This window comes from Anser anser (genome assembly GCF_964211835.1).
Source record: "Anser anser genome assembly, chromosome: 8".
Taxonomy (NCBI): domain Eukaryota; kingdom Metazoa; phylum Chordata; class Aves; order Anseriformes; family Anatidae; genus Anser; species Anser anser.
This window is the reverse complement of record NC_139728.1, coordinates 32,033,111-32,056,226: the sequence shown is the minus strand read 5'-3', so window position 1 is coordinate 32,056,226 and position 23,116 is coordinate 32,033,111. Positions and strand designations below refer to the sequence as shown.

At 44.0% G+C, this 23,116-nt stretch overlaps 2 long non-coding RNA genes across 4 annotated transcripts; one reads left to right on the top strand and one right to left on the bottom strand.

The window, feature by feature from the left end:
* Positions 1-487: 487 nt before the first annotated feature.
* Positions 488-5,537, bottom strand: LOC310903260. The gene is made up of 3 exons (XR_014587400.1): positions 5,456-5,537; positions 3,181-3,319; positions 488-1,116 (listed from the first exon to the last, which is right to left on the bottom strand). It is a non-coding gene; the product is annotated as an uncharacterized lncRNA (long non-coding RNA).
* LOC310903259 lies at positions 5,070-11,969 on the top strand. Of its 3 annotated transcripts, XR_014587397.1 has the most exons (4): positions 5,070-5,525; positions 8,772-8,905; positions 9,005-9,468; positions 10,880-11,969. It is a non-coding gene; the product is annotated as an uncharacterized lncRNA (long non-coding RNA). The 3 variants fall into 3 exon arrangements; XR_014587398.1 differs by lacking the exon at positions 10,880-11,969 and having other exon boundaries at positions 9,005-10,833; XR_014587399.1 differs by lacking the exons at positions 5,070-5,525; positions 10,880-11,969 and adding an exon at positions 5,580-5,755 and having other exon boundaries at positions 9,005-10,833.
* Positions 11,970-23,116: the final 11,147 nt, after the last annotated feature.

Genomic DNA, 23,116 nt, shown 5'->3' with positions numbered 1-23,116 from the left:
AGTGCCTTTTCCCCGTATGGCAGGAATAGAAAAGTATCATGCTCAAATCCTGAATATTACTTGCAAACATTTGGACAATGAGTTTTCCTTTGTATTGTTCATTAAAATCTAAAGACACTTTAATTTATAAGCACTGTTGTGTTAAAGGTTAACGTAATGGGGAGTGATGCCCAATTAGCTGTTTTATGTCCGGTAGCATTCAAGGCACTGAACTATCACGATTACAGACTCACATATAACATAATACACCCTCAATCTAGTCACATTCCATGAACTACCATGGCCACACTTAAAGAGTTTGGTTGCATTCAATGAGAACTATCATGGCTAGATTTAATGACTAGTGCAGTTTATTAAAGCAACAGATACACAGGTTCTTTGGATTGCTGGTGATAAATTCACCATTTGCCTGCAAAGCATATATAAATACTAAAAGAATGAGTAATTCAGCCTGGCTATAGATTCCACAAGCACAAACAAACAAAAAAAAAAGAAAAAAAAAGTCCTTTTACTATATACATGTATATAATTATAGACATATAAAATATATGCATATGAATCAAGAGAGGAAGTAAGAAGAGATCTTGACCTATTGAACCTCAATTGCCAAAGTACAAGGAGATGAAAACAACTGATATATATTTTTATATATATATATATATAGTATATAAGGGCTGATGAAAGTCAGGAAGACTCCAAACTGAGCTAAATGTAATGAATAATGTAATAATGTAAATAATACAAATGGTGTAAACAATACAAATAATGTAAATAATATCGGTTATATGATGGTATAAAAATATAAATAATATAAATAAAATTATAATAGAACAGAACAGAACAGAATAGAATAAGTAGTATAAATGGTATAAATAAATTGGAGCAATAGAGTATTTCTTTCATGCATCCGGCAGCACAATTTGGAGCGCTGGGTAAGATGTCCTGGAACAAGAGCACTTTGATTCCTCTGACTGTGGCCAGTGCCCAGCCGGGCCCACACCATGCATTGCTCTCCTCCTGCGCCGAGCCAGGTGAAAAAGGGTGCAAGGACAGGTGGCAGCCGCTTCCAGGGGATGTCCTGCTCTGGGGCCTGGTGTTCATTTTTTTGTTGCCCTGCTGGGTACAGAATAAAACATCAGGTATTTATATGTTTGAAGTCATATTTACCTGCCCAGTTAATGATACAGAGTCTCGTCTTACCCTTTGCAATCCAGAAATATGAAGGTACGGTTTTATTTTCTTGACAAAGGGGCAATATATCTTGGAGGCAAGGCTGTGTTTTCAGTGCTGCTAGAAAAAAATAGTTCTTTGCAGTTGAATTACAAGTGGCAACTGGTGCAGTTCTCCCAGGGTCTGAACATCACAGAGTAAGGATGAAGGCAGCACTGACATTTGCACATTTGCACTCAATTGCACATTGCTGTCTCTGCAGCCATTTTTTGTCCTTTCCTGGTGGTATCTTTAAGCATTGTTTTGACTCAGCAGCAATACCTTTTTCCTCCTTTTGGAGCTGACCCCAGCTCTTTGCTGAGGACCCCAGGACCAGGCTGCCCAGTGGGATGTGCATCACTGCTCTCCAGACCCTACTCTGGGTAGGTGCCAGGGCACAGGCTTCAAGCACCCCATCCCACGTGAGCTGTGCTATGACTGTATCCTCATGCTAGGTGTCAAATCATGAGATCTTGTTTCTGCTTCTAATTATTCAAGGGTTTGTCAAATTAAGCCTTGTTTCTTTTTTCCAAAGAAATCTGAATTTATAAATAGATTTTATTATGATGACAGGAAACATATGATACTCTATTCAGGGTGCAACACATGCATATTTATACTGTAGTACTTGTCCTCTTTGTATCATTCTGGATTTGTGTATAGGAGGTACACAGGATTGCCTCTCAGATGAAAGGTCTTGTTGCTTTCTGAACCTGTAGCTGCTTGTTTCCTCCCTGTGCCTTCTCTCTTCTGCCTGCTGCAAACACGAGCACTGCTTTGTGCTCTTCTGCCCAACAGCTGAGGAGCAAAGCTTTCAAACCAGCTGAGGAAAACAGGGGCAAAGCTCCTGTGCTCATGCTGGCTGGGTGGCTCATCATGCATGGCCTAGCTCTTGGAGGGTCCCGATGCAAGCAAGAACCCGCGTGGGACCCCCAGGGCCCTGCCCGCCCCAGTGCCCAGCACCCAGCTCTGGGGCCGTGGCAGCAGACACACGGCTGGGGAGCAGAAGCGTGGTCTGCCTTCCAGAAAGGGCTTTTCAAACCTAGGAAAGCCTGCTGGCGTCAAGGGAGGAAAGCATAATCCATAAATGTCAGCAGACACGACTGACCACTGACAATTTGGGATGAAGTATCTGATGTATCCCAGTTTCCTGCCTTTTTTTTTTTTTTTTTTTACAGCACTCTGACTACTACGCCTTCTTAGCAGCTACTATTTCAAAAGATGCAGCTCTAAAATCCTAGAGGAATTACTATATGTACAACTTCATATGTATTTAGATGGGTACCATATGTCTTATTGATTTGATAGTGTAGCTTTTTCCAATAAATTGAATTTATTCAGACAAAAATAGGGAAATAAATGTCAATAGCTGTAAGTAGGAGTGCTGGCATGAAGAAACAAACCTTAAAAGCACATGGCTCAAGAACCCGTGCAAATCTGATCTGAAAATGGAGTGGGAGCACAGTGTAATTTTAGTGTCCCTTTTAACACTGCAACAGCAACAGGCAGTGATTATTTTTGGCATTTTCCTGCATAATGATGTCTTGATGATAAAGCATTGAAGTAAATATGTTATGAGGGGCTTTTTAATATTATTTATTTATTTATTTATTTATTTATTTTAGCAGAGATGGCTAAAGCACCGAGGAGCTGTTGCTGTTTTTCCTTTAACAGGACAAATAGACAATAACAGACCATGCCTTTTAAAATTGGAAGTATGTTCTTGGCTTATTTGACCAGTACCAAACCAAGATCCTGTACAGCAATTTTAGTTTATATGACACATAAAGGTTAATAGTTTTAAAATAGGTCACCCATAATATGAATAAAGAAAAGAAAACCACCGCCATAACATATGTATGTATATATTATCAACACTAAAAAAAGGAAGTAAGCAAATGGGTATATTAATCACAGGAGTGCTGTATTGAGGTTTACAGCAATTAGTAACAACAACAACAGAGCACTTACTATTTTTCATCTCTTCTGTCAGATTTGCTCTTCATTGCACGGATCTTCATTGTGTAAACCTGGTGCCTCTTACACTGATCTCACGTGTCCAAAGCTCCCTTGACTTCACTGAAGTTAATCTCGATATACATGCCCGTATCTGAAAAGTAGATGGTAGATCTTGTTTATTACTGAAGATAGAATAGGATCTTTTTAGATGAAGAATGATGAACTGTCAACACATCTAATATTTAATCTCTATTTGCACCAGAAATCTGGCTGGCAGAGCTATTTCCATTCCAGTCAAACAGCAGGAGGATACAATGTCATTTTTGTATCTGCCAATTCTGAACATCAACCTCCCAGGCAAAGCGCTACTACTAACTTTCCTTTGAAAAATGAATAAATGAAGCAAATAATTCAGAGAATAATTTCAAAATAATCACTGCATTCAAGAGAAGTGACCCTGCACAACATATAAAGTAAAAAGAGGTGAAAGTCATTGATTATATGGTTTCCTGTGAATTATCCACACAATATACTGTGCTAATAAAAATAACTTTTTAAGATGTAAAAAGGGTGATAACAGTTTTCTGGTCTGCTTTTCTTTATCGCATAGACCATAGGCTTTCAGCTAGGACAGGTTTTTGTACACAGGTTTGATGTATGGCATTTTACATATTGCCTGATGCTGAGCATCGAAGATTTGATAGAGTACTGCAAATTTCTCCCAGTGTATAATCAACTGTTATTTTTTTTTTTCAGTTCTAGCATTTATTAGATGGCCTTGTGCTGATTTCTTCTGTGTGGATTTCTCATACACATTTGTTGTTGAATATGTTACTCCAGACAGAATGTCAAAAAGAGAAAGCAGGAGCATAGATCTCTACTGGCAATTTTTCTAAGCTTTGCTTGAAACAACCAAGTATAGCAACATAAATTTACTTAGGTGCTGTACTCAACAGTGAAATTCCAAGTGTGGCCAATAGCAATTTGGGTTACGGCTTGTTTTCCTGCATCATCATCTCACCGTTTCAAAAGCGGCAGCAGCTTCAAAGTAAGCTGTGTTGTTTTGGGTGCCTGAAATAGTTCATTCTCTTTGCTAGCTTAAAAAATTAATTAAAACTCAGGAAAGCATTTAAACGTACATGATAATATATTTTAAAATATCCGTCAGAACTTGAACCATTCACTGAGAAGCATATTGATCGGTCGCCTGTAAGACCAGAACCGTCTTCTCTCCATTCAGACAACACTCCCTGTGACTTCAGCAGCAAGAGCAAGAACGGGACAGGTCCCCGAGCACCGCGGCTGTGGCTGTCCTGGGCACCGCACGCCTGAAGCCAACACGTCTCGCTGCTCATGGGCGCGCCAGGCGGGCCGAGCCCTGCCTCTGGCGCTGCTGCCCCTTCCTGTCTCAGCTTGCTTTTGGCCACCCAGTACAGGTGCACGTATCCTCCAGGGTAAAGAACACCAGAAATTTTGTTCCCTTAAATTCCCCTAGCTCCCTTTTAATAAAAGAGTGAATAATTCTTTGAAGACAGGTATTGTGAGAACTTTTCATTCCCAAGCACGTGCTTCTGTGTTCAACCGAGTCCAAAAGTAAAACACAAACCCAAGGCAAATGTGCCCCCTATCCCAAACCCCAGAAGGCGAAGCTCCAGAGACAGCAGTTAAAAATGCTAACAATTCTCCACCTAGGAAGATTTGTTTTTAATTCAGACCAGCAAAATGTTCTTTTTTGGTTTGTTTAGATGCTATAATTTAAGAAGTCACTGGCAAATTAAGCAGAAAAGTGCAGAGGTGTGGGGAAATGTCCTTATATTGAGGAAACACTATGATAAGTGATCTACTTGAAGTACAGACTTTTATATACATATATATATATATAAAAAGGAGTATTTACCATTAACCTCATCCCAAGTGGCCAATTACTGTTCTTTTTATTTCCTTTTATTGTGAGATTCAGAGAACACTCTACAAACAAAGACCTTCTGATATTCCTCAGCAATTATTTCTGTGATTATGTGCCTTTCTTTTCTTCCCTGTTTGCGAGTCCCTACAGAGCCTCAAGGAAGCCAAGTGTTTCACTCCCTGGAGCAGCCCCAGTCCTGGCCACCTCATCTAACCCTGCACTCATTTTGGCTGCATTTTAGCCAAAAAGCCCCTGTTCCACCGCATGCTGCTGTCTTCCCATCTACAGCAGCCCCAGGACTATAAAAATGTGCCCCGGAGGTACTACTGGAGCTCCCATGCCCCGGGACACTGCTGGGGAGAGGCTTTGCTCACCACTGACCTTGCTCTGAAGGGACCACAGCTGCCTCATTTCCAGCAGCGAATTCCAGAGTGAATCTGGTCCAGCTGGGGTGAGTTAACCCCTATGTCTGTGCTACCTCCAGCTGAGGGAGCCTCAGCGGATGGGGTCTGCAGGGGTCTTCTGCAGCAGTTCTCTTCCCCCGAAGTGGTGGCCCAGAGGTGGGACAGCCCCAGCTGGAGGTTAGCAGTTGTCACCAACTCAGTGGTGGATGCTGCTGGGGTAGTAAGGGCTGGTCAAGAGCTTTTGGTGGTGCAATGCACTATAGAGAAAGAAAAATTGGTAAGATTTAAAAGAATTTGTCTGATACATAGTAAATGGAGGAGGGGAAATAGCACCAAAACTTTTACTTAGTGGCTAGCTTGACCTTTCTGCTTGACTAAAATGCTGTTTTAATATGTATGTAAGTTGCTATTCCTGTATACACCTAGATGAGTAGTGTTCTGAAACAGTACGAGTGCCTTCATCTGCACAAAGTCCGCTGAGTCCTCAAACAGGTGTTGGGCAGCAGGGAGAGCTGGGATGTTGAATTTTAGAGGAGAAAGCAACAACAACAAAAAGCTAATGTGGTATCGGCGGAGATATTCATCTTGTAGGCACCATGTATTTGTATTCAGTAAATAGATATTACATGTTAGTAGTCATTGCATTACAAAGCCCTTGAAGCAGTTTCATTATTGCTTTTTATTTTGCTGATTGCTCATTAACTGTCTCTGTTTAACCACCTGGGTGTCTGAGCAACCGGGAGCTCTGTCTTTCTGCCTGTGAGAATCAGTTACAGGCGGATGGGTGCCAAGGTCCTTGGAGTATGCTCTTGGCCATGATAGACGTGTTCAATAAAGTGGCTCAGGCTGTTGAAATAACTTCTTTACCCTGATCCTTCTGATAATAAAGATAAACTGAATCGCACCTATATTCAGGAAATCATTTTATGGGAATGTGTTGATGTTTTACTTTTCCACATAAAGTGAGTAGAAGTGACGTGTTTTGGATACTCTCTCAGATGACACAGCTAGTTGGGGTATTCATCGTTTATGATGATGATCAGTATCATCAGAGGGATAGCTCATTTTTAGCAATTCAGCCTGTATAATCCACAAAGGCTGCACAAGGCGTGAGTCACACGGGGCTGTGAGATGCATGTGTTAGAGAACACTTACCTGAGATTTGTGTTCTTGTAAAAAGCTAAACTGCATTATACAGGAGAGCAGCAGGAAAACACTTTTTAATGTTTAATGTAAAACCTTACTTTAAATTATGTGGCTTAACCACAACACCTTAAACATGCATGTTCAAGAGATGGCTTTGCAAATCCACTCTTGCCTTGTTCTACTCTGCACTCATATGTTATTTTTTTTTATTCCAGATTTTGATCTTGGCTGCAGTGTGTTGCGCATAAATACTATATAAAGACAAATGAATATATATAAAGGAAAATGTTAAGTGCTGCAACTGTTTGTTGGTCAGCTTTAGCTTTTGCTAGTGTTTATCAACTTATTTTTTTTTACTTATATTAGTAAAAAGATTTATTATTAACACGGACGCCAACACAGATAAAGAAGACTGTGACCATCCTAAGAAAACCTTGCATATCACCATAGTTACATGACAAAAAAAAATCGTGCTCAGTAAGACACTCAGTTATTGATGAGGAGGTGACAATATACTGTGAAATACCTTGCGTTCTTAATACACACTTACGAACTATTCATGTTCAAAACAAAAAACATATGAAGAATGATAAAAATTAGACTTTATAGACATTAAAGCATTTTCTATTATGAAGTATTCAGCTTTTAAGAAGTATGTCTGTAATTTCATGTGTTCACAGATTGCAGGAGGTCTATTATTTATAATAGCAAATGGAATTTAAAAAATGTACCAGGTTAAAACGTGTCCTTTGCAGTCTATTGTTTTAAAATGATCAATTACTGAACCAAATTTCAAATTTGTTAGCTTATTTTATTGTTGTCTTTAAAAGCTCTTGAAGATAGACCGGGGAAGTAGCCTACAAACTTGTGCTCATACCCTCCAGGGTAGCTTTGCCTGAGAGCAGGGAAAGTCCCCTAAGGCTGCTAAACCCCTATAAGCTTGTCAAATTATTAGCATAGTTAATCTTCATTGTATTTCTTTGTAGGCAGAGAAAGCTGGCAACAGACACAATTGTGCCTTCAAGCCTTTAGTACATCCTGGTGTAGGAGCCAGCAGTTGCTTGCCCCAGGAGAAATGCCCTTACCCTGGGCAGCACCTGGGGAAAAGGGCTGCACGCGCGGTGCTTTCTCTGACTGCCACCGCTAAGTACTGCGTGTGCGGGCTTTGCGTGTGTTTCTGGGGGGTGGGACAAGGCTGCCCACGCTGACTCTCCCTAAGGGTTTCTCCTGGGGTACGTCCACCATTGTATATCCACATCCCCATTCTCAGTGCGCCCTCTGTAGCTGTCCCAGACCTCTTTGTGGATCTGTCCAAGTTGCAACAAGCTTCCCAACCAAAACAAGTAGCAAATTTTTGGAGACGATAGTCAAGAAGAGAGGAAACGTCTACTTAGAATGGTGAGCCCAGTGGAAAGCTTTGCAGGGTTTTTCTCTGTGACCAGCACGTTCTTTAAAGCAGCTGAAGCTGAAGCTGCGTCCTGAGGGATGCAGGCCCTGCCCGGGTAGCCGGGGCTGCAGACCTGGTTGTGCGCGCCGTCTGGTCACACAGCCACTCTGCCCAGAGCTGGGCCTTCGTAGTGCACAAGCATTTGTAGTATCCAAACTTGCCTATTGTGTAGACATTTCCATATGAATTGGTTTGAAGTTCAGCTTCTGTTTTGAAGTGCAGCCATACAACAGCACTATGTTCTTATTTGTTTATCACAAGCTTGTTGCAAACTTGGGGCGTTATCTTGGTTTCACAAAAATGTAAACATCAGCAAGTCAAGAAATCTCTAACAAAACTGAGTTCTCCCAAGTTTAACGTGAAATCTGAGTGCTGGAGTAGGCTGTTTCTTGAATTGTCTCACAAGTGAAGGAAGATTTTTTTTAGAGATGGGCAAATACAGAAATTCACTTTAGGGTAAATCATCCTGTGGAGTACAACTTGAATTCCTTGTGAAGGTGTTCTCTGGGACTGCAGAGCCGTGCAGGGGTGCTGTGAGGAGAGAGGGAAGGCAGCAAAGCAAAATGTCCCCGGAGGTGCCTGTGCCAGTCGCCAAGTGCCTGATAGTACCAAGGTTCCCAGACCCCTCCTGAGAAAGCCTGTGTAAAGTCATTGTAAAGGAAAATGGTTCTGCTGGTCTTGTTCTTCCTTGCTAATACAGGATACGCTCTGCTGGAGAACTTCACAGAATCACAGACTGGCTGAGGTGGGAAGGGACCTCTGAAGGAAGGGACCTCAGTCTGACCCCCGGCTGAGCAGGGTCACCCAGAGCACGTTGCGCAGGATGGCATCCAGGTGGGTTTCGAATATCTCCAGTGACAGAGACTCCACAACCTCTCTGGGCATCCTGTTCCAGTGCTCTGTCACTGTAAAGAAGTGCCTTCTCATATTTAGGTGGAACTTGTGGAGACAGCAAAGAAACCATTCCCAGCATCAGGATTTTCAGAATGGTTTCTCCAGAGCACGGTGACTGTGTGAGAAGCTTTAGTGGTTTCATCCCTGGGGTGCTCCCGAGGACTCATCCCAGCAACCCTTCTTCTGAAGATAAGATTCTATTTCCATGCAAAAGAGATCCTGACTACCACATCAAATTTAGCCACCAGTACTATTATAACTGTAAGCATCACTACACATGCCCAGAACCCTTTTGTGAGCTGCTTCTGCTTGATCTCTGGGCATGAGAAGATCTGCTCTCTTTGGTCTTCAATGGCAGTCATGCTGCCGACGCCCAGGGTGCGGAGATGCCACATCCCGTTGCTATTCAGAGCCTTGGATTGCACTTTCTTCATTGCGTGTTACAGCAGAGTAAAAGCACTTGTAGTTCTTCCTGCATGCACATCTAAAACCTCCGAGAAAAGGTAAATGCCCTTATACAGTTTTGATTCCAAGCACTCGATGTCTGACTTTAATCTCACTCTTCGTGGATCTTGCCCTAAAAAAGAAATCCCAACTCTAACAAATCCACTGCTAGAAAAAAAAAGTGTTTTGGCTTTTTTTTCTTTCTTTTTTTTTTTCCCCTAAGATTAAAAAAAAAAAAAAGCCGTGTCTCCCCGAAAGTTTTTAAAATTAAAATCTTAGAGGGAGACCTGCAACGTTCCTGCAGCGTGTTTAACTGGGAGATGGACCACGGCTGCCTCAGTCCCTGCCAGTCATTGCCTCTGCACCGCCCCAAACTGCTGTGTGTGAGACTCTTGCATTATTTTTTAATTGACAGTGCCTTGGATAGATGTTGTACCTTAGCACACTGCAAAAAGTAATTAGGAATGGGAGGCCATCTTTAGTTACTGGAATTCAAGAAGAAAAAAACAAAGCCATCAGAAATGTCTAAAAATTGACTCTAATTTTCTCTCTGTGACATTAGGAAGCCTTCTCTCCCACTTCCAAACACAGGACTGTGATTTAAGCCACATGTACAGCACAGTTCTGGTAATAAAAAATGGCATTCTTATTAGAGCTCTTCTAAGTGAGAAATACTTAAAAGGATCTGAAAATCAGACTGAAACTGTTCCATTATTTCCTTTCTCATGTTGATGCTGAAAATCTGACAAACCATTAAAGGTAACAGTATGTTTTAGTGAAGCCAATATCTATTGCTAGCTGAATCTATTGAAAAACAAAGTGTGCATTAAACAGATATAATTACACTCTAGGAAAAAAAAAAAGTATATATTTTTAACAGTGTAAGAAAAGTGTTCATGGCTCAAATGTTGACTTTAACCTTTCCCCCTGTTTTACTTAATCAAAATTAAAATAGCTGTTGGTGGCATAAATGCCCCATACAATGAAGGAAGAGTATGCAAATCTCCTACTGATCAATGCCCTTACTGGAACAAAAACTTTTAAAGCATACAATCAATTTAAAGAGTTAAATCCAATCCCTTTAATTTGATAGAAGAGACTTCTTTCCCCCTTCTTGCAGGGACTCATTCCATGTGTTCCAGTAAAGATTCATCAACTGTAGGCACCTCCACAGAGGTTAACGTTTCCCATAAAAAAACCACCTGTAGAGGGGTGAGATGCTTTTCAGAAATACTTCTTCTCATGTAACCTGTCAAGCAAAAGCACCAAGTTCTCTGTGCATTTCCTGTTTTCCAGGACAGTAGGAACAAGTTTCCTGGTGTTACCCGAATATTAATGGTAACTTTCAAATAAATTTACAGTGGGTGAAGAGACTAGAAGCTAAGCTTCTGTTCATGATTTATTCATTACTTAAAACAAACATCCTGAGGACTGTTTATAGGTTTCATTAAATATCTGTGCCTCATCTAGATGTGAACTGTTGCACAGCATATTCATTGAAGGAATGGGAATGAAGTGCGGAGGCACATGGATAATTTTGCAATCAGTTTCTCTGCCTGCTGTGTGCTGGTGAGTCCAATATTTTCCCCTAACTTCCTTATATCGTCTGCATGGGTAATTCTGGATCACTTCCACCAGCACCACCTTCCCCTTTTTATTCTCAATGCTCTCTGCCCTCTCCAAAACCATACACAATTTCATGCTTAACAACTCCTGCCGTTAGGAGAGATTTATAACAGGATGTGCATATTGATAAGATACTCTCAGGGCACTGCCTGAGGCAGCTTTTTCACTTCCCCTGTTGTCCTCCCACATACGGCCTGGAGCATTCCCATCCTCGGCCAGGACCCTGCGCGGAGCATTGCCACCATGCTGCTCCCTGCACGCGCCAGGTGCTGGGGTCTGGATGTGGCCCCTGGCCAGATAGGAGCTGCCCCGGCAGCCCGTCGCCGGGCTGAGCAGCACGGACACTGCCCTCAGTGCACGCTTTGCTCTGCACCGCGGTGTGACAATTGCGGTGACTGAGCTGCAGAGGGTTCTTCTGTACACAAAGCACTCGAGACTACGTTAGCAGCTTGCCTGACCTCAAGCAAGATCTGGCTGGCCCAGCAGTCGCTGGCCTCCAGACTCACCTGAGTGCAGATTGCTGTGGAAACTGGCTTCTTCTGGGATCACCAAAGTCTGTGACCCCACATGACTGCAAAACCTCGAAGCCTGTCCTCCTGCCTATGCATATGCTTATCTAGCATATTTACAGACTCCCCAAACAAGTATTTCTGTGGTGCAGAGCATCGTTATGTTTTCCTCCCTAATGTGTAGGATAAGGATTACATTTAAATTTGTTTGAGCTGTTTTCCAGTCTCCAGTGGTTTGAACAGAGTATTCCACCTTTGTTATAGAAGCTGTGTATGTATTTCAAGACTAATATTCTCCTTCTCCTCCTTTGGCTAAACATCCTTGTTCAATCTTAATAGACATTCTTCCTCTCCTAGATGTCATCATTTGATGTGCAGTACCCAAAAATAGATAGAGTACTCCAAGTGCATATGGTAAGCAGGTGCCTTTCAGGCTGTAATGTTTTGTTTATTCCCAGACTGTTTCATGTTACAATTTGTTCATAGTGAAAGGTATTTTCAGCAATTTCTGGAATTTGAGTGGATGACCTGAGCTCTTTTAATAGCTTCTAACATACCATCTTGGCGATTCCCACATAGCTTGGGCAATTCCCCAGTAGCCTCCAGTACACGTTTTAGATGAAAACATTGAATGATGCAGGATGCACCACTGCAAAGCTCTACCTTGTCCATTCTTCTGTTTGGATAACAACCATTGTTCTCCAAGATGGGTCTCTAAAATCTTTCCCATCTCCTGTGTAATGGTTTCATCTGGGTGGTGTTTGCCTTGCTCAGTTTTGAGAATGCCCTGTGAAACAGCAAGAAAGCTGTGCTAAAAGCAAAGCTATTCCTCAGCACCAGGTCCACCACCATGCCTCAGAAAACTGTTAGATTGAATTGACATGAGATGCTCTTGACAAATCAATGTTGACTTTTCATTTTTCCTTTGTTTCCTTGTGAGAACTTACAGTTGGCTCACTTGTTTATTTCACTATTTTTCTAGAAACTAGAGTTAAGTTTCTGTAGGTTATGACTTATGTTGACCTTTCATGTCTGTGCGAGACTTCTTTCCTGTGAAAAGTGCAAGAGGGGAATTAAATCTCAGCATGAATCAGGATGCCTTAACATCTTTCTCGCTTACTGACTGATAGTCATGAAGCATAGGAAGGAAAATTTCCGATAACTTTAAACTTCCCGGTCATTCTTAGACTAAAAAATTGATGAGATCTAATGAGTTTAACATAGAACACTAGGCTAAGACACATTAGAATTATTTACTTCAGATGAGTGGTGATCTGAAAGAAACCCAGGAGTGATCTTTTCAGAGTTTGGCTTGTGAACTGAATTCAGCACCAGTATATTTCCACAAGACAAGCAACACAAAACTGAGCTGAGAAATCTGCTGCCATGCTAAATTATAGTTATGGGCTTTGAGGAGCCTCGGAAGCTACGGCCAGCAGGGGAGGAAGGGCAGAGGCATGGATTTTAATGCGAATCTCTGGAACTCCAAGGTCAAATTCAGGTTGTTTTCAAATTTCCCATTTGCTTTCAGTTTGAATACACGCGAATACTAGAATTATTAAGTGCTATCTGCTACCACAGCGAACTGGCAAACCAGCTCAGCAGGGCCTGGTATGACCCCATGGCTGGCTACCCATGGTCTGCCAAAAATTGCATCCATGTCTATCATGTTTGATGCAGCTTTGACAATGGAACGAGCCTCTGAAGCAAAGCGAGGAGACACTCATCCCACGTCTGCTGGAGGCAGTCCTGGACCCTAAGGCTCTATGGAGCGAAGTGTGGTGGGTCAGAGAGACACGCCAGTGGCTTGTCCATCACAGCCCTAAAATACCCTGGGATCCGTATGCAGTGGCTTGGATGGCTTCAGTGTCTCCAAGTCTGTGGCAGGACCTTGTTTCTCTGAGGCTGGATGAGGGTCTTGCTCTGGAGAGCTTCTTGGGACCAGCTCTCCTACTCCACAGGCTCCCACAGCCGCCTGTCTCAGCAGCTCCTGTCTGCTGCTTGCAGCAGCTTTACAAATGAGAGAATTAGGCAGCCATGTGCAAATGCTCGTAAAAGCATCGCACATAAGAAAATTCATGTCATTAATCAATTGCATAAACATTCATGTCAGAAAATGCAGTGAAATATATGCAAAACCCATTGCTGCAGATTGCCTTCTACGCAACTAGAAGTGCAGAAAAATGTGTAATAAGTATCAAATCTGTTTCCAAACAATTAAGGAGAGAATGAAACTTCAGTGTACTCTCAACAGGTTTATAAAAAATGTTGCAGTGTTATGAATTTTAAAAACTATGCATGTATCAACTTGCATATATCCATACATGCAATTATCTACATTAATATGGGCAATAAACAGACTGTGATCTTCTGTATAGCACGATCAAATAACTGATGCTTGATCCCTACAGCTTCTCTTGATGTTTATTTCTCTTTGTCCCTCATTTGTGCACAGAGGCAGTTTACTGCTCCCTCTTGAAACTCAATTAGATGTGCTGGGAACAAGGTTAACTGGGTGTATTTGTGTGTCTGCATCCAGGCTTTCCTGAGCATTTGAAGCCCAGTGTTGACTGGATATTTTGTAAGCGAGAGAAAAAATGCCATTGTCATGTATGAGATGACTGGATCTAATTGTTCTTACCTGTTCTGCAATTCTTTCCTCTTTCTAATAATCGCAGCATATTTAGGAGCCTTGAAGAGACTTAACATTTTTTACAAAAAGCTATATAGAATAATACTGTTGGAAAATCTATCTTGTCTTTTGAGCTCAGGCTCTATAGCTGAAGAAGAGGTTATATCCTTGATGTAAAGAAACTTTGTAGAGAAGATGCAGAATCCCATGTCTCTCTGATTCAGAATTTGCTTTATGCACTCGGTTTTGCTTAGGATTGCTCACATGCCTGGACACATTTTATGACTAGATCCAGACACACTTCAGCTACGGTATCAGTCTCAAGCTGCTGACACTGAATGGGTGCTCAGGATCCCAGACACATTACTCCTGAGACTCTGCTGGTGGTGCATGCGTTTCTTGCAGATCAGCTGCCCAGTTCTTTGGCAATACTTGTAGCTATGGTGCTCTGGGTACAGTAAGCCAGGTAAGCATTGCTAGGAAAATATAATGTCCTGGCTGGAAAAATACAGACTATCATTTAGGTAGAGATTAAGGTTTCATTGAGCTCACAGTTATTTATTCAAAGAGTTTAGCTCCTTCTTTGGAGCAGAAAGCAGCTTGCTGCAGTTATTTATGGCTCTGGTTCTGCAGCTTGACCTTCATGGGTGAATCTCTGTCCCCCGCTTTGCTCAACGGGAACCTCGCTGCATGGGCTTGTGAGCCCTTCTAGGATAAACACGTCTGTCTGAGAACTGGAAATGTATCTCCAGTGAATTCTTGGGCCTGTGATTTGGAAATCTGCTTACTGTTAATATTTTCACAGCAAGAGTTGACCTGTAGATCACAAGAAGAAGAAACAAAAGGGATGCAAATATGGCCTTACTTATTTACAAATGTGATTAATTATCTGCAAGCAAATTTTGTTGTAGCAGACCTTATTTTTGTTTCTCCCCAGACAGACTGAGCCTTTTTGTGTTCACACTGGCAAACACAGGAACCCTCCCGTCAGATGACATGTGTCACTTAAACCTACCCCAGATTTGGATTTGATGTACGTCAACACATTTAAACTTGTTAAATTTAAAAGGAGTTTCTCTGCCTGCTTCTCAGTTGCTGAGGGAATGCAGAGTATGTCATTTGACTTTAACGCCAAACCCAAACACCACTGGTTAATCCATATGGCACAAACATACCCGAATATTTATTTGCTGTATGCCAGCAGAGCCGTGCTGAAGTTCAACACAGGTTCTGTGGCTGTGGTGGGGTTAAAGCCCCTGCCTGTCCCTGGGGGAGCAGGCCCGGAGCCAGAGGTGCCGCTGCCCTCGGGCCCCTTCTGCGGCCCCTCTGTCCCTCTCAGCGCCCCGGCTGGTGTCTGGCCCCCTTTGCAGCTCGGTGCCGCCAGTCCCGAGTGTCCTGGCCGCGGGTCCATCGAGCGCCTTCCCACTAGCGCAGAGATGTCCGTGCCGCCGCCTGGGTCACTGCACTCGCTGCTGAGCTGACATGGCTCCGGGGCTCTGCGGTCCTCTGGAGCACCCAGGGTGCTCCTGGCCTCGGGCGGGATGAAGATCAGCATCAGCAGGACCTGACGGGGCCCTGGTGGGAGCACACCCAGGAGGAGAAGAGGAATACGGACAGTAGGAAATGCGTTTTACATGTGGTGCCTTCTCCCTTTGCAAAGCCTGCATGAAAGCTTCTGAAAACCTGCTTTTGCCTTTATCTTCCTGTTATCTTTCAGTTTATAACACTACATTTAGAGGAGATAAACCCCAAACCTTAGCAATCTGTCACTAGCTTTTGGAGGGGGAGGTATAACTGGAAGAGGACAAGCCTGAAGCCTTGCTCTGAGCAGCACTCGTGACTTTTGGCCAAAGTGTCTGATAGCTTCTGGTGCTGCTGTGGGCCCCGAGACCTGCAGGGTCTGTCCTTTTGCTCTGAGCGGGGTCCTCCCCCTGCCCCCCCATGGCTGACGGGTGTAGGTGTGATACAGCCACGTGTTTGGTAACTGCAGCTTCATCGCTGTTTTATCTTTGTTTCAGTACAAGTGAAATAGAGCACCTTGCATGTAACAACAATCATAACCAAAAGCTATTTGGGGGAATTAATCTATTAGGTTGGATTAAATTAATAGTGACATTAAAACCTTGAATAAACCAGCACCTCGTCTGCTGCTGATGGCATAATACAGAGCCATATAGTCTACACTGTCAGATACAACATTTTGGCAACACAGAAATTCACGTTCATTACTGGTGCAGTGGCTAATCAAGATCTTCTCAATTAAAATACCACTTCAGCTGCCTTTTCACCATCCAGAGCTAAAATGTGGATGATGGATAATAAAAGGGCAGCTGGGCTGCAGTGGACTACAGTGGTCTTCAGTGCTGGGACTGGCAGCACGGCGTGATTCTCGCTGCTGCCAAAGCTGAGTGCTCCTCCAGTAGAGCTTCTTAGCCATCAGGAGGCTATTGTCATTGTTTTCAGGTGTTCCGTGTAGAATAAGAAATAGATTAAACTGATACGAGAAAAAAAAATGCTGAGATAGTTGCTCCTTAAAGGGGGCTATTTACGCCAGCTTCAGCTTCTCTTCATCAGCTGCGGAGCTGCCATAGCTTTGTGCCTTACGTCTGGAGGAGGATCTTTCATTTGAAGCTTCTGTACTCCAGGATTAACATCGAGGCATGGGGGAATGATAATTTTCTCCATGCTTCTTTTATCTGTGGTGTTTCCAAGGATGCTGTGCTCAAGCCTGGCCGCGGGGCAGACAGCTGCCTGCTGAGCCTCGCCGCACGCGCTGGCAGTGGGCACTGGGGCAGGCAGGGACCATGCAGGCTGCTTCTACTTCTTCAGGTCCTCTGCTGGCTCAAGTCAAACACCGGCACACTACTTGTGGGTGTGACCTCTGCCCTCCTGCTTCGTAGTTTACCTTTGCTCATGTATGCTTTTACTTGAAATTCAATGTATATTTTTCAAAGAGAACCATGAAAATGAAATGAAGAAGAAAAAGACATCAATGCCATGTTATGGCTGAGATTTTACACACATAAAAGCTCTTAAGTAGAGCTGTGTAAAACTCATTGGTCTCACTTCACAGGGGCTTGTGACAAGATTTGCGCTGGCTTTTGATCCATCTCAGCCTGTACCCTCTGCGTGTGGCTTTGAGATTCACAGCTGAACTCGTTTGCTATCTCTAGGCCAAAAGGAATCAGGAGAAGTTCATTTAGACACCTGTCTCATCAGCTCTCTCTGAAACTGCCCCCTTCACATATTTTCTACATAAAGTCACTTTTTCTTTATAGACTTTAATGAATAATTTAAGAAATTCTGAATGCACAGCAAAAGATAAAGAGCATTTGCATGATACTGTTGCTAATATTTCAATCTGCTGTGAGCACAGTTTAGTCACAGAGCATGTGTGTAGTAAGTAGGCAAATGCTTCCCCGCGTATCAACTGACACAGAGGAAATCTAGTCAAAACAGCCACGGGAATTTCTGAATTTCCTGATTATGTGAATGCAGAACCTGAAGCATAGTTACACTTGCAGTGTGGGCAGTGTTGGCAGACTGTGGACTCCTGGGCATGCCAGGGCAGGGCAGTTTTCCTTTCAGCCCCACCAGAGCAAGACCAACAGTCTTTTGGTGCTACTGGAAATCTGCTTTATGAATTGGAAAAAAAAAAAAAAAGGAAAAAAAAAAAAAAGGAAAAAAGAGAAAAAAAGAAAAAAGAAAAAAAGACAAAAAAAGGAGGAATGAGTTGATAGCATGAGGTAATCACATGCAAAGATCTACAAAAGCTCTTAAGTGCGCATGATCTGAGAGCACTGGCTGAGGTGTCGAGTTCAAATGTGGTAATTCTGGGCCAGGTTTTTAAAGCTTTCCATGCAGCTCTGTCCGCACTGAGGACGGTGCAGTGATCCTACGAGGGAGAGCAGCCCCAGGGGAATATTAACAATGTGAAGCAGCTCCGGTTTCACATACGGACCCTCAAAAAGGGGGCTGAATCCTGGAGAACAAAAGTTGCTTCCCCAGGTGGCACACTGCTCTTTCCTGCCAGGCTGACCTGGTGCACGCGTGGCGCACTCTGCTCTGCCCAGGGCAGACGGGCAGCTCCTGGACGTCGGGCTCAGAGCGTGCCTGGAGAGGTGATGCTGAGGAAAACTGCTGGGAGGAAACAAAGAGGATTTTAACGTGAAGATGTCAAAGGAAGCGGAGAGATCTACAGGCAGCAACTGGACATTTTCCAGCCTGAATAACTTTGTAGTGCTCAACAGGCAGCCTGAGTGCAGCTTTTAATGAAAAATTCATACTGTTTTCTAGAGAACATTTTTTTCTTTCTTCTGAGTTGTTTGTTTGTTTTCTGAGATATTATCTACAGATATGCTTAATCACCTTTCTGTCAAGATGTGTTGAGCACAAGGTGTATTGCAGTGCTGTCACGTCCCGTTCCCTTCAGGGAAGAGGTGTGACGGGAGGGTTGAGTGCGGGGCAGCTGAACATGGGGAAGTGAGGCTTCCAGACACGTCCGAAGGAAAAGGTCTTCACTTGCATAGGTGACAGTGCTGTACTCTTGGAAAGTAACAAGAAAGATTTAGCAATCACACTGAACAGAAACACAACTTCTCTCTTTCTGAACCCAGGAAAGGTTTAGGAAAAGAGCACGGCAGCAGGGAGCAGGACAGGGCTGGCACTCAGCACTGCATGCCTTGCAGCCACGAGAAATGAGGTGGAAAGGGCTTCAAATGCTGCCCTGGTAGGCAACAAAAATAGCAGTGTAGGTACTGAAAGCAGTGACTGTGAACAGGTAGCTAGGAAGTGGAGAAGACAGAGAGAGAGCTAAAGATGTTGAAGATTGATAAAGTTAAGAACACAGGGAAGAAATTATGTACACATCTCAGTGACAAAAAAAAAAATATCCCTATTTAGGGATGACATTGCTTAAAATCCATTGCATTGGCATGATTGGATAGTTTGTACATAGGAGAATTAAATTAACTTACTCGAATACTCTGAGACACAAAATAATAATTTCAAACAAATCCGAGAAACATGGGTGGGTTCCTAAGGAGGAGAAATAATATTAGTGCCTATGCCTAAAAAAGGTAAATATAAAAATTCTTATGACCAATGACCAGTTGCCAGGCCCAGAAAATGTAACAGAAAACTTGATGTGAGATGTGATCACTAAGGAATTCTTCAGTCCTGTAGTGTAGTTAATGCCAAGCAGAGTGACTTCATGAAACATGTCTTAAAGACAATTGCCGTGAGAGATGATAACTTTCCTGATGAAAGGTAACTGTCACAAAACAGGTTTCCTCAAATAATTTGATTTACTGCCCCAGGCATTTGGAAAATTACGCAATATGCACTAATGCCACAAAAATTAAAGGGATGAAAAACAGTTGAGTGATTTCAAAATGTAACCAGGATCAGGGCTCACTCCGGCGTATTTCCAGCCAGCTGCCACGGGGACGTGCCCTCCTCAGCCAGCGGCACCACCCGGAGGGCCCGGCCGGGCCGCTCAGCCCGCGGGGAGAGGCCTGGGGGCACAGGGCACGGAGCTGCAGGGCTCTCAGCAGCTGCCCGCCGGCACCCACGGCCTCGAGGCGTGGGCACGGACAGCATCGGTGTGGGGACAGAGGGGGAACGAGACGATGCTTGTGGCCCAAAGCAACCATCGAGCCCGAAGAACCCACGTGGAGCCTGGTGCTGTGCGCGTGAGGACCCTCCGACCGGAGGGCGGCTGTGTGGGGGCCGCACAGAGGTGGGAACGAACGGCCACGTGCTATGAAGAAATCAGTAGATGAAGTGCAGGAGATCACATCAGATTTTCCTAATGGTCACTTCCAGGTATGAATTTAATGAACAACTATATGTTTTTTATTCCTTTATTAAAAATAACAGATTCATCTAATCTGATTAATTTTTCACTGCCTTTTTGCAGTTAGCACAGCACCTCACTGTGCATGTAGCCACGAGCCATCTCTCTGATGCAGCACGCTGGCAGAGGCTGGCTTCCCTTGGCTCTGGACAGAGGGCCTTGTTTTGCTTCTCCAGTGGCTACAGCTGAGCTTTTATTTTCATGGGTTGCTGTCTGTTGCAACAAAAAGTTATGTTTCCTCTGATGATTAAAAGTGCTCAACCGCAAGCCTATGGATTAATGGTCATTACTAATGGAAATGGTAAATACTACCCTGAAGGTTAGGTTTCATTTCATGGTTATATAGACAATGGTCAGGCAACACAGTCTGGGAAAATATACTGAAATTAGCAGTATGCGTTATGCAAGGTTGAAAAGAAAAAGCTAAAAAGCAATGGGTACTGGCCACATGGTGTGGGGACATCCATGAACGAGGGGGGCTGGCCAAGGAGCCCTGAGCCTTGCCCACATCTCCGTGCCGGCCTAAGCAGGTCTCCAGCAGCGCAGGGCACCAGAAGCCCCCTGCCCCCGGCACCACACCACTGCCCTGTGACTGCCAAGCCACTGCGGCAGTGGAAGTCCCCACCGAGGAGCAGGGAGAGTGATGGATTACCTCGACCTCCACACACACCACCTGTCAAAGCATGATGAATGGCCTTTTGTCTGCTAATTAGGCGAAGGGGACAATACAGGGTGTTAGTTTTCTCGTGAGCATCAAATTAGGAAAGCTGTCAAGCAAAATGACATGGATAACAATTAGGCGGTGCGTTTGAGTTATTTACCTGACCGTAATGTTAATGGAGGCATCAAAGATAAATTCTGTGCATCGTTCAAGAAGCCATCTATGTTCCCTCTGTCAGCGCAGCTTGTTACTGGCCACTCGGCATCCCCGCGGAGGGACGGACGGTGCGCGGCGCTGTGCCGAGCCCCGGGGAAGGGGAACTGCGGGCTTGTCCCGCGCCCCGAGCAGCTCTCCACCCCTGCACGCTGCAGACCCCGTGCTCTTTCACACCAGCTTCTGACATGTGCTTTAATGAAGTTGTGCCTGTTTCAACGCAGCGTGAGTGAGGAGAGAATTAGTCCCCATCTACTGCATTTGACATCTGAATTTGTCACGTTCTGATGTGGAGAGAGGATGTTTGAGAGAAAGTGCATGGCACATCATCCCGCGCACGTGTTCACACTGCCCCCGCCACCCCTGCATGCCGCAGGAAAACATGGCAATGAAGTGTGCTTTTTAACCATCACTGCAGTCCCGTACAATTTCCTGACCTCAAACTCATTCCCTCTTACACTAATCCAGGAAAATAGTCTTTGGAGAAAAAAATCCCTGTCTGCAAATGCTCATGTTGTTTCCATTTAGAAGAATGGGAGGAACAGTCATTATTGTCCCAAAGAGTCTGGAACTGCACAAAATGATGTTGTGAACTGATGTACTTGGACGTCAGCACATCGGGACTGAGCAATGCCTGCTTCTCACAGCTGAGAGGAGACGGCTTATTTTGAAACAGACCAAAACACACAGAAAGTGGCGCAGGACACCACCCCAGCTCTGCAGAGCCACACAGCCCTTGCATGCAGGATCCTGCCTGCAGGATCAGGAGGCGGCTGGCCTTTCAGCCCTCCATCCTCTCATCCACCCTCACTTCTGGCCCTTGTCTGCCCAGGGGGGCGAGGGGGACGGGCAGCCCCTCTTTGTACAGCAGTACCCATTTCAGGCAGCCACGTGGCATTTGCTTACTGGAGAATAGCCACAGATGTAGTTGTAATCGACCATTTCCAGACTGAGACCAGAAAAGTTGAGAAGTTTCTCGTGGGCATCCCTGTGGTGGTGGCAGCCTTATGGGGAAACCCTGCCTGGCCACGCACTGCCCGTGGAGCAGCACCGGCACTGACAAGGGTACGGACATGGACACAGGCATGGACACAGACATGGACATGGACACAGACACTGACACAGCAGGGACAGCCCAAGGCCATGGAGACACTGCCAGCTCTTCTCAGGGCTACGTGCTGGACCAGCTGCCTGGAGAGCATGCAGTTTGTTTTTTTTTTTTTTTTAATAAAATGTATTTAAATTCAAAAGTGAAACGAGAAGAAAAGCTGTTTGATTTTTTTTTGACTGTGCTCATGCTTTTCAGCTGCAATTATTTGCACAACCTGGAATAAATTCATGCTGGAATCATGGGAAAACACCTCCTCATCCATAAAGAAAGTGGTAATGGCTGAAGATCAAAAGAGCAAAATGTTCAACCAGGGACATGCTTCCACTGTGGAAAAACCCAGCACTCGCCTTTCTAGAGCAAGCAACAATTCACAGATTTTTTTTGCCTTCTCAATGAAAACATCTAGTAGGCCCAGACAGGAAATTTGTGCCAAAGGAATCACATTCTCTATGTAAAAGAAAGCGGCAAAAAAAATTCTAATACCAGCCTGCCAGTGACCATTTGGGGACGAAAAGAGGCGCCTGGCGTGCTCCAGGCACCATGCACCCTGAGTGCAGGGCACTGCTGGCTCCTCGGGCAGTGGCCACGGTCACCTGCGATGCCCTCCTGCTGGGCCAGCTCCTCCTCCTCTGACGCCTCTCAGGAATTACCTCTGGAGGTTTTCGTTGCATCTTGCACACACTCGAATAAAGTGTGTTTTGTTTGTTTAAAGTTTCACTCATTTAAATATTGAAAATATTATTAAAAAAAAAATCCAAGCCAGATTTCTTTTGACAATTATATCAAGAGGACTTGGATGGTGCCAAGTTTTAGGTTTTTGTACACTAATTCTCAATTGTGCTCTGCAGGCATTGGTTTGCTGACAACCATCTGTTTCAACCCAACTTTTTTCCTTAAAGTCTGCCCAAGAGAAATTAAAATATCAAAAGGAAATATTTCAGAGGGAGAGAAAAGGAAGCTAAGGAGAAGGATGTTGAAGTTGAAAACAGCTTTGGAATTTAAGCTTTGCTTAAGCTATGCGTTGCCGCTGACGTGAGTACTGGCGAGCTTGAGTGGGCTCAGCGTCATGGGCATGGTGGCCCTCAGCTTCAAACAAGA